The 9,843-nt window shown below is 38.3% G+C and overlaps 1 protein-coding gene across 1 annotated transcript in view; it reads left to right on the top strand.

Moving 5' to 3' along the window:
* The window catches only part of psmd1 (proteasome 26S subunit, non-ATPase 1), a 145,903-nt gene that overhangs the window by 78,105 nt on the left and 57,955 nt on the right, over positions 1 to 9,843 (top strand). The window lies entirely within an intron of this gene.

Consider the following 9,843-nt stretch of genomic DNA (forward strand, 5'->3'; position numbering starts at 1 on the left):
TATGACTACTTTAAGGGGATTATATTATAGATGGCCCAGCACTCTGTGGGAGTTAGAGGAGCAAATTTGTAGAGAGATTGCAGACCTGCTAGAAATATAAAGTTGCGATAGTGGGTGACCTTAACTTTCCACATATTGATTGGGACTCCCGTACCATGAAAAGGCTGGATGGGAAAGAGCTTGTCAGATGTATTCAGGAAAATTTCCTTAATCAGTGCATAGAAGTCCCCACTATAGAGAGTGTGATACCATATCTCCTATTAGGAAATGCAACTAACCAGGCGACAGAGGTTTGTGTAGAGGAGCACTTTCCATTGAGTGGTTGTAATGTTATTAGTTTCAAGGTACTTATGGAAAAGGAGAGGCATGGTCCTCAGGTTGAGATTCTAAATTGGAAAGAGACTAATTTTGATGGCAAAGACCTGGCAAATGTGGATTGTGACTGGTTGTTTTCTGGCAAACGTGTACTTAACAAGTAGGAGGTCTTCAAAAGTGAAATTTTGAGAGTACAGAGTCTGTGTGTTCCTGTCAGAATAAAAGGCAAGGATAACAGTTTTATGGAACTTTGGTTTTTGAGAGTTATCGAGGCCCTGGTTAAGAAAAAGGAGGCACATAACAGGTAAAGGCAAGCAGGAATAAATGAGGTACTTGAGTATAAGAAATGCAAGAGAGCACTTACGAAGCAAATCAGGAGGGCTAACAAAGGGCATGAGGTTGACCTAGCAGACAAGATGAAGGAGAATACTAAGAGATTCTATAAATATATTAAGAGCAAGAGGATTGCAAGGGACAAAATTGGCCCTCTGGATGATCAGAGTGTTAACCTATGCATGGAGCCAAAAGAGATGGGGGGAGGTCTTAGTGGATTTATTTCATCTGAATTTACTGGGGAGATGGACACAAGAGCCTATAGATGTGAGGCAAGGTCATGGACCCTATGCAGATTACAGAGCAGGAGGTGTTTGCTGTCTTGAAGCAAATTAGAGTGGATAAATCCCCGGGACCTAATGAGGTGTTCCCTCAGACCCTGTGTAAGGTTGGTGCAGAAATCGCAGGGGCTGTAGTAGAAATATTTAAAACATCCTTAGCCATGGGTGAAGTGCCAGAGGATAGGATAACAGGTGATGTTGTTCCCTTGTTTAAGAAAGAATAAGACAGAGATTATATGTAGGTGGTGAGCCTGACATTAGTATAGAATAGAAAAGAATAGTGTGAAAGTTATTGGAGGGTTTTCTAAAGGACCAGATATGACTATTTAGGTAGATAGGGACTGATTAGGGATAATCAACATGGCTTTGTGTGTGGTAGGTTGTGTCTAACACAGGGGTGGGCAAACTTTTTGACTTGAGGGCCACAAAGGGTTCTAAAATTTGACAGGGGGGCCAGACCAGGAGCAGATGGACAGAGTGTTTTGGTAATACACCTCATAAGAGAAAATAAAATATCATGGGATATGTAGAAAACATGTGCTTTAATTTCAATTGAAAATGAACAAATGCATTACAACAAAATATCTGTCTTTGAAGTCCCATGGTATTTAGCTATTTATTGAAATGACTTTTAAAACACTGAAAATTAAATGAAGTTATTATTTTAAAGCACTGAAAATTCTGTTATCCTTCAAGATATTATCATCATCACTCTCCTCCTGACTGTCTTTATTTCAAAAACGGTAGGAGATGCAGGTCTACTTGTCCTGCTCCTTCTTATTCAATTGTCCCGTGCCAAAACTGTGAGAGCGCGCCAGTATGCGGAGCTCTGTGCTCGCAAATCCCCGCAGGCTATCTCCCTTAGTCGGAACGCTGGCTAATTGTGAGCCGGTTCGGATGTGCCAGGAAATGGGTTGCCACAAGGTCACAAAGTAAAGCGCAAGTGTGGAGTAATACACTGCACCTCAACAAAGGTCAATGTATATAGAGTGCGTCATCTATTGGGAAAACGCCAGAATTGTGGGGAAAAAACGTTAACAAGGTTTATTAATATAATTTCATCAAGTTCTGCAGGCCGGATTAAAAAGCTTAACGGGCCGCATATGGCCCATGGACCATTGTTTGCCCATGCCTGGTCTAACATAAAGTTTTTCAAGGAGGTTCTCAAAGTTGATGAAGGCAAGGCAGTGGAGGTGGTTTACATTGACTTTAGCAAGTCCTTTGATAAAGGTCCCATGTGCAGGTAAGTCATGAATGTTAAGTGGCTTGGCATTCAGGATGAGGTAGTAAATTGGATTAGATGTTGGCCTTGGAGGAGAAGTCAGAGAATAAAAGTAAATGGTTCCCTCTCTGACTGGAGGCCTGTGACTAGTGGAGTGTCGCAGGGATCGGTGCTGGGTCATTTGTTCTTTGTTATCTACATCAACAATCTGAATGATAATGTGGTAAACTGGATCAGCAAATTTGAAGATAACACCAAGACAGGGAGTGTAGTGGACAGTGAGGAAAACTTTCAAAGCTTGCAGAGGGATCTGGACCAGCTGGTAAAATGGGTTGAAAAGTGGCAGATGGAATTTAATGCAGATGTGTGTGAGGTGTTGCACTTTAGGAGAACTGACCAGTGTAGGTCTTACATGGTGAGTGGCTGGGCAATGAGGAGCGTGGTACAACAAAGGGGTCTGGGAATATGGATCCATAATTCCTTGAAGATGGAATATTAAATGGCACATTGGCCACAAATTAACTATTGAGTGAAAAGTTGGGATGTAATGTTGAAATTGTACAAGGTGTTGGTGAGGCCTAATTTGGAGCATTGTGTCTAGTTTTGGTCACCTACCTACAAGAAAGATTTAAATAAGATTGAAAGAGTGCAGAGAAAATTTACACTTGTGTTACTGGGCTTGAGGACCTGAGCTATAGGGAAAAATTGAATAGGCTAGGTCTTTATTCCCTCAAATGTCGAAGATTGAGGGGCGATTTGATAGAGATACACAATATAAGAATACAGGTGCATTAGGGTTGAATGGGATCTGGGATCAGCCATGATGAATTGCGGAGCAGACTTGATAGACTGAATGATCCAATTTTGCTCTTGAGTCTTATGGTCTAATATAAAGGGTATAGATAGAGTAAATGCAAGTTGTTTTTTTTTCCCCCCTCACTGAGGTTGGATGAGGTTACAACTACAGGTCCGAGTTAAGGTTGAAAAGTGAAATGTTTAAGGAGAACATGAGGGGGATCATCTTCACTCAGAGGGTGATGAACTTGTGGAATGAGCTGCCAGCAGAGGTAGTGGAACAGGATTGATTTCAACATTTAAGAGAAATTCGGAGAGGGACATAGATGGGAGGGGTATTGAGGGTATTGAGACTAGGTAGATTAATGGTTCAGTGTAGACTAGATGGGCTAAAGGACCAGTTTCAGTTTCTGTGCTGTTCTGTACTCTTGAGTCAATCTTTTTTTATTACCTTGTCAACTTCAAAATATTGGTAATGTTGGGTTTAAAACTGTTAAGTGTTGTAATATTTGCTTTCTGATTATTTGCATTCCTGTCTGCCTGAGTTCCCTTACAGGGATTGGAGATGGCATCTAATCTGATTTGTTATTGCATACTACAGCCATAACTCTCTACCACCTGCGTACCAAATAAGAAAGATCCAAGTGTTTTAGGGCGGTTGCCAACCGATTCTGTTCCCCAGCAACTGCAGATGAAGTTTTAACTTCAGACCTCTCACCTTTCCCAGAAAGCATTCAACACATTCCATGCTTCAATTTAACCAGATTTATGAAAGAATAATTAGAGAAAAATCTGAATCATGCATTTGTTATCTGTTAAATTGTTTTCTGGTGGCATCTGGATGATTTGGATTATTTTGCAAACTCAGCAAAAATATTCTGTGAAAAGTAATCTAATCAAGCATATTAGCTAAGACAAGCCAATCTTTGAAGAAAATAGTTATATAAAAATTAATTTCATAGTATTTGAATAGAAATTCTTCAATTGCATAATGTAACAATAGGTATTTTGGATCGTTGGGATTATTCCCAAGGCACGGTTGGTCTGTATACGATGGATGAGTTGAACCTAAAATGGAGGGAGACTGATGTCCTCTGGAGGGTTTAAACTAGCGAGCAGTTTGCCTACCAGGAGCACATGGAGTCGACGATGCTGCCATCTTCTTGCTGAACAGAGCCTACTCATTTGGATAAGCAGGGCAGCACTGTGAGGATCATGTTTTTTGATTTCTCAAGTGCATTCAATACCATACAGTCCTCATTGCTGGGGGAAAGCTCCATTCAATGCAGGTTGGCGCTTCCATTGTATCCTGGATAATGGACTACCTGACTGGCAGACCACAGTTTGTGCAGCTCCAGAGCTGTGTGTCAGACATGGCTATAAGCAGCAATGGGGCCCTTTGTGGACTGTATTGGCTTCCTCCCTGTATACCACAGACTTTAGATACAACACTGATTCATGTCATCGACAGAAATTATCTGATGACTCAGCAATAGATGTGTGTATAAAGGGAGGATGAATACAGGGCCTTGGTGGAGGACTGTGTCAAATGGTGCAAGCTGAATCTGCAGGTTAACATCAGTAAGACAAAGGAGATGATGTTGGACTTTAGGAAGACTAAGCCTGCCCTGATCCCTGTTACTGTTGATGGTGAGGACATGGATGTAGAGTGGACCTGGGGTGCACCTGGATGATAGACTTGAGTGGAGTACCAATACAGAGGCTGTGTAAAGAAAGACCAGAGTCGCCTCTACTTCCTGAGGAGACAGGTCCTTTGGAGTATGCAGGCCTCTCCTTCACATCTTGCCACATGCGGTCTTCTATGCGGTGGTGTGCTGGGGGCAATGGCATCAACCTGGGTGATGCCAACAGGTTCAATAAACTGACTAGAAAGGTTGGCTCTGTTATTGTAGTCAAACTGGACACACTGGAGGCTGTGGTAGAGCAAAGGACCCTACAGAAATCTTGACAATTCTGGGCAATGTTTCACACCCTCTGCATGCTGTCTTGGCTGAACAGGGGAGCACTTTTTGTAATAGACTAAGACAACTGAGCTGCTCCAAAGAGTGCTATATGAGGTCATTCTTACCTTTGGCCAATAGGCTCTATAATGAGTCATTCTACAGCCAGAGAAGTGATGACCCCTTCCTGTTAGACTGGGGCAGTTTATTTTTTATTCTTTTGTACTTTTTTTCTCATATGTCTCTGTCTACATTATTTTGATTGCTACAACAAAATCCAAATCCACTTTGATTTTATTTTTATCATGCCTTTTGTGAAACTTTCAGGATGTTTAGTCTTTTGCCTTTTCATCAGTAATAGGACAGGGTTCTCCTGTACAAGGAGAATGTCTACATTTTCTATACTCGCAACACCCACAAATGGGAGGCGGGGGAGTGCTCGCACATTCCCAGAAAACAGTCCATATTGTAATTTTCTTCATTGAGAAGCTGTGTCATCTGCACATTGTTTATTTTTTCACAAATTCTGAGAGGGCAAATTTTATTCTATATCTCAAATTTTTGGGTAGTGATTTGTAAATTCTGTAAAAGTGAGTTTCTGTTACATAGACAGCTGTATGTAAAACCATGAAAGTGAACTTGAATCTCAACGACACACTTATCATCTTGAACCACTACTAAAAGTACTAACACTTATACCGTGTTGTATAATAATGTAACTAATATTCAGGATGACGGTTCTTTTTTGCACAATTAAATTCTGCATAAGCCAATTATTTATTATCAGTTTCATTAGAACATAGAACAGTACAGTATTGGACAGACTATTTAGCCCAAGATGTTCTGATCTTGATGCTCATTTATACTATATGTCCTTGTCCTGTGTATTGTGTATTTAATATTTGAGTAATTGTGTGTGTGTGTGTGTGTGTATATGTGAATTCTATACGTCATCAAGCTACCACATGATATGTGGGTGCCTTGCTTAAAGAATGAAGTTAGATTCTTATCTCTCAGTTCTCTTGTTTTCCTTTGGATTAGTTTAATGTTTTTGGAGTTACAAAACATAAAACTCTATCATCCATATCCCTCCATTCCTTTCACATTTATATCTATATAAACGCCTCCAAACTGCCTGCTTCCACTACCACTCTAGTAACCAATTCCAGGCACCTACCACTCTGCATTTTTAAAAAGAAAATTTGCCTCTCAAATTGTTTTTAAGCCTTAAAGCATGTACTTTGATGTTTGTCATTTCTACTTGGAGGATGATTCTGTCTTGTTTTCTATAATTTTCTTATAATTTTGAAACTATTAATCAGAAATCACCTCAGCCTTTAACATTCTAGAGTGACAGTTCAGGATGAATAATACATGTATTGATGAACAAATTGCATAATTTCAAAAGTCATTTGATAATGTTAATTAATTGGCAAGATTACTTCTAAATGCAACATATTGCACTGCCTTACTTCCTCTATTTGCAGTGAAAATCCACTTTGGAATGTGGGCAGTAGAGAGATGAGGTTCAATACAGAGTGGATAGAAAAAGGGCATGTTTCTGGATTGTTTTGTAGGCACTTAGGATGGGATACCATCCAAAAGTGCTATTAAGAGAAACTAGTGAGGAATTTTGAGCCTATATAAATATGCTCAGTTTTTTACTGCAGTAAACAAGAAATGGTGTAGCACTTCAGGCTTTTGTACCTCCTGCTTGATGGCACAGCCCAGACAGTGGTGATCTTAGATAATTGCTGTGCCTTCAGTGGAGGCTACTGATGGTGGGGAGAGATGTGCCCGTGATGTATTGTGCAGTGTCAACTACTCTCTGAAGCTTCTTGCATTCCTGCACATTTGATTTACTATAACAGATCATGGTGCAAGCAGTCAAGAATAAGTCAACAGTACATCTGAAGAAGTTAGTGTTCAGTGACATACGTGTGCAAAAATAATTGGAATCCACTGTAATACTGTTATCTCTTGTTGAATTGTTTGCCAGCATTTTCAAAGCTAATATGAAAAGAATGGTTTTAGCAATTTGTTTACATGGTCAACTTAATTCAATGCAAAAGAAGTTAAAGGTCCAATGAAGTTGGCAATTAATATAGCAATAAAACCTACCCTGAAGTATTGAAAACATCTTGCAATAATGCTTTGTGTTTTCCCTTTCCACAGAAGTTGTTTGGCTAATTTCTCCTAGCATCTCTTTATTTTAGACTCCAGTGTCTACAATTTTATTTGCTTTGACCGAATTTAGTAGTCAGTGTTGGTTACTAAGTGTTATTAAGCTTTGTAAGTAAAACAAGAAGCAGAAATACAGGATTTCTAATAAATGATTTGCCAGACTGTATTGGCCATTATTTTAAATGAGTGGTGCATGTAAAGATATAACCCATTTTGTTTTTGAGACAATTGAACGTGACAGACGTTGGACATTAGTACAGATCAGGCAGATATAATTACCTTTGTTTACAGGAAATGCATTGATGGATGGCTTGATGCATGTCTTCCAATCATTATTTCTCTCTCCTGTTACTAAGAAATGAATGTCCAAGAAATTTCTGCACAGCCTGTTGGAATAGTGATTTGATGAGGGCAAGCAAAGAGAATATCCTCTCTAATGTTATTCAACATGAGGAATAACACAGACTTGAGTAATTCTTCTTCCAAAAATTGTATAGCCATTTTGAGTATCCTAAAATTTTACTGCAGTTATTCAAATAATTAGGAATTGTAAAATTAGTCCACAGGGTAAATTCTTAGCCAATCCGTGATTTTGGTAGATAATTAGGACATCAGATTTAAAGGAGTTGATAGAAATCATCTTAATTACTTATCCAGAAACAAATAATTTAATTGATGTAGTATGTAAAGATAACTTCAGTTTGCTTGGTAGACAATGTTGGTAGTTTGACAATTTCATAGGCTACTTGTCCATGTTTTAGAACAAAACTCGAGTTAGCATCTATGTTTAAAGATACTGGAGAAAATAGTAAATGCTGTCAGTTATTCACCTTCTGAGTTTATTTGGCCTGCTTTTTTCTATAAATTACAATTTTTAAAGATTTGGCTGCAAACTTTTAAGAGGAAATTTCTCAGACTATTGTGTCACATGAAATATAATAGTATTTGATATTTGGTCAGTAACTCATTCCAGTCAAAGTGGAAATCAGAGTAATGCTTCATCCAAATCTACATCTATTGGTGCAGTGGTGGATCTTAATATTAAATTGAAATACTTTGTGATTTGGTCTGATTTTCCAAATCTTTTTTTGTCATCACACATATGTTCAGTTTTTCCACAATCAAATTAATTTAACTGCGCGAGACAAAGTTGGGTTCCAATTGTGAACTGCTTTATTCCACAGTGATAAAATGCACAAAGCATTAAGAGTCACAAGCCAGCTGTTACTTCAGTTCATTAACTAAGAGCATGAAATCTCAAAACCAACGAATGATTTGACAAATTTTCTTAAAAACTGAATTGTATTTTAGTGAATTTCTGTGCCCAGAACAATACTGGTTCCATTCAGTATGGCTGTTCACTCCCAGATTCTTGGAATCTGATGCAATTTTTGCATGCCCATTGATACATGTAAATTTTAAAAGTTTTCAGATACAGAAATTTAATGTGGCCTTACTAAGAAGATAAATCTTTTATAAATTAAAGATAAGTGAGAATTTTAGTATTTGTTGCTCACCAATTCACAATCTAGCATTGTATGAACTTGGGCAAGCTTTTACGAGAAAGCACTTAATAACAAATACCTCTTTTTTTAAAAAAACAAATTCTTTCGATAAAAACAAAATGCCCAACAAATTTTTAATTACAACGCGTCATGGCTTGGTTTGATCCTCACCCATCCCCATTATCTAGAATCCTTTTACCTCTCCCTCTGATCACCTTAGCTTGGTGACGCCTTTTGCTTGAGTTCTCAGGTTGTAGACTAGATGACCTAGTTCTACTTAGTTGCTTTTGCACCTTCCACACCCTACTAAAAATTACTAAGGATCTAGTTTTAGTTTTACAATGTTTGTGGTGGCATTAAAAAGCTCTATGCTTTCACACTGCCTTTATATATCTCTGTATGAACTGCAGTTTCCTCTAATATAGGCAGAAAAAATTAGCTTTGGCCCCTGCTATTGATTCCATCATCTTTCTAAGCCATACTTGAGCAATTTTAGCACCTTGGTCATCCGTGATCTGAGATTGTGTTGCAAAGATAGTCCAAGTCTCTCATCCCAGATTTCATTGAATTTCAGCTTTTATCTTGCATCTCTGAAACTTTGCAGCCCAATTATTCAAATATTTTGCTGTTTGGCCTCCTAACTTTAATAAACATAAAAACTTAATAATGAAAGAAATGGTAGCAAGAACAGGCATTTCAACACCATGTGCCTGCTTTGCCATACCTTCTGGAACCAAGTCCATCATATTTTGATTGCTTTAATAATCTTAAAAAAAAAATTCGACACTTTTTCAGGAAATGCGCTCCGTAGTTCTCTTGGATTGAGAATTCCAAAATTTCATATCCTCTTGAGTGAAGAAATTCCTAATATTTCAAACAAGAGTGGTCAACTTATTTGAGACAAATGCCTAGTTCCAGACACTCCAGCCTGGAGGAATGTCATTTTTGCATCTTCCTTCCTCTATCCATAAGGACTATGGAGTATACTGTATTTAAGATGTGATCTCACTAAGAGCCTTTATATTTGGAGCAAGTTATCTCAATTCTTCCACTCAGATTTCAGTGCAAGGATCTCTAGGTTCGAACCTTTAAACCTTTCTCCAGTAAGTTTGCCTTTATATTATTTTTTCCATCAAAAATGAAGAACCTCACATTTTTTCAAATTATACTTCAATATATCATGTTCTTCTCAGTCTTGTAACCTTTAAGTATTCCCGTGAAACTTTTCTGATCCTGATAGGTCACAA

This window comes from Hypanus sabinus, chromosome 2 (genome assembly GCF_030144855.1).
Source record: "Hypanus sabinus isolate sHypSab1 chromosome 2, sHypSab1.hap1, whole genome shotgun sequence".
NCBI lineage: Eukaryota > Metazoa > Chordata > Chondrichthyes > Myliobatiformes > Dasyatidae > Hypanus > Hypanus sabinus.